Source organism: Schistocerca serialis, chromosome 9 (assembly GCF_023864345.2).
Source record: "Schistocerca serialis cubense isolate TAMUIC-IGC-003099 chromosome 9, iqSchSeri2.2, whole genome shotgun sequence".
Lineage (NCBI taxonomy): Eukaryota > Metazoa > Arthropoda > Insecta > Orthoptera > Acrididae > Schistocerca > Schistocerca serialis.
This window is the reverse complement of record NC_064646.1, coordinates 221,785,235-221,786,669: the sequence shown is the minus strand read 5'-3', so window position 1 is coordinate 221,786,669 and position 1,435 is coordinate 221,785,235. Positions and strand designations below refer to the sequence as shown.

At 45.8% G+C, this 1,435-nt stretch overlaps 1 non-coding gene across 1 annotated transcript; it reads left to right on the top strand.

Annotated features, from left to right (window-relative positions):
* Positions 1-527: 527 nt before the first annotated feature.
* Positions 528-633, top strand: LOC126420168 (U6 spliceosomal RNA). The gene has a single exon (XR_007576031.1). It is a non-coding gene; the product is annotated as a U6 spliceosomal RNA (small nuclear RNA).
* Positions 634-1,435: the final 802 nt, after the last annotated feature.

Sequence of the window (1,435 nt, the reverse complement as noted above, 5' to 3'; positions counted from 1 at the left end):
ACAGACTGTTGCAGCAATTAGTTTCTTGTGGTGTGGATGGAATGCTGAATGTTCTTCAAGCCAATCGTGAACAATTGTGGCCCGGTGACATGTTTGTTTGGGAACATAAAATCCATGAATTCAAATAGCCTCCAACTAGCAGAACATAACCATTTCCAGTCAATGATCGGTTCAGCTAGACCAGGGGACCCAGTCCACTCCACGTGAAGACAGCCCACCGTATTATGGAGCCACCACCAGCTTGTACCGTGCGTTGTTGACAATTTGGTTCCATAGCTTCGTTGAGTCCGCGCCACACTCGAGCGCTACCATCAGCTCTTACCAACTGAAATCGGGACTCATCTGAAATGGTCACGATCTTCCAGTCGTATAGGGTCCAACCGAAACAGTCACGAGCCCAGGAGAGGCACTGCAGGCGATATCGAGCCGTTAGCAAAGGCACTCGCGTCGGTCGTCTGCTCCCATAGCCCCTTAAAACCAAATTTCGTCGCACTGTCGTGCGTTCCTCGTACGTCTCACATTGATTTGTACTCGCTTCGGCGGTACATATACTAAAATTGGAATGATACAGAGAAGATTAGCATGGCCCAGCGCAAGGATGACACGCAAAATCGTGAAGCGTTCCACATTTTTTTGTGAGACCCAACTCGCTTTATTATGTTCATGAGACCCAGAAAACATTAGATACAGGCTCCCAGGTAGATGCTATTTTTCTTGACTTCCGGAAGGCGTTCGATACAGTTCCGCACTGTCGCCTGATAAACAAAGTAAGAGCCTACAGAATATCAGACCAGCTGTGTGGCTGGATTGAAGAGTTTTTAGCAAACAGAACACAGCATGTTGTTATCAATGGAGACACGTCTACAGACGTTAAAGTAACCTCTGGCGTGCCACAGGAGAGTGTTATGGGACCATTGCTTTTCACAATATATATAAATGACCTAGTAGATAGTGTCGGAAGTTCCATGCGGCTTTTCGCGGATGATGCTGTAGTATACAGAGAAGTTGCAGCATTAGAAAATTGTAGCGAAATGCAGGAAGATCTGCAGCGGATAGGCACTTGGTGCAGGGAGTGGCAACTGTCCCTTAACATAGACAAATGTAATGTATTGCCAATACATAGAAAGAAGGATCCTTTATGGTATGATTATATGATAGCGGAACAAACACTAGTAGCAGTTACTTCTGTAAACTATCTGGGAGTATGCGTGCGGAACGATTTGAAGTGGAATGATCATATAAAATTAATTGTTGGTAAGGCGGGTACCAGGATGAGATTCATTGGGAGAGTGCTTAGAAAATGTAGTCCATCAACAAAGGAGGTGGCTTACAAAACACTCGTTCGACCTATACTTGAGTATTGCTCATCAGTGTGGGATCCGTACCAGGTCGGGTTGACGGAGGAGATAGAGAAGATCCAAAGAAGAGCGGCACG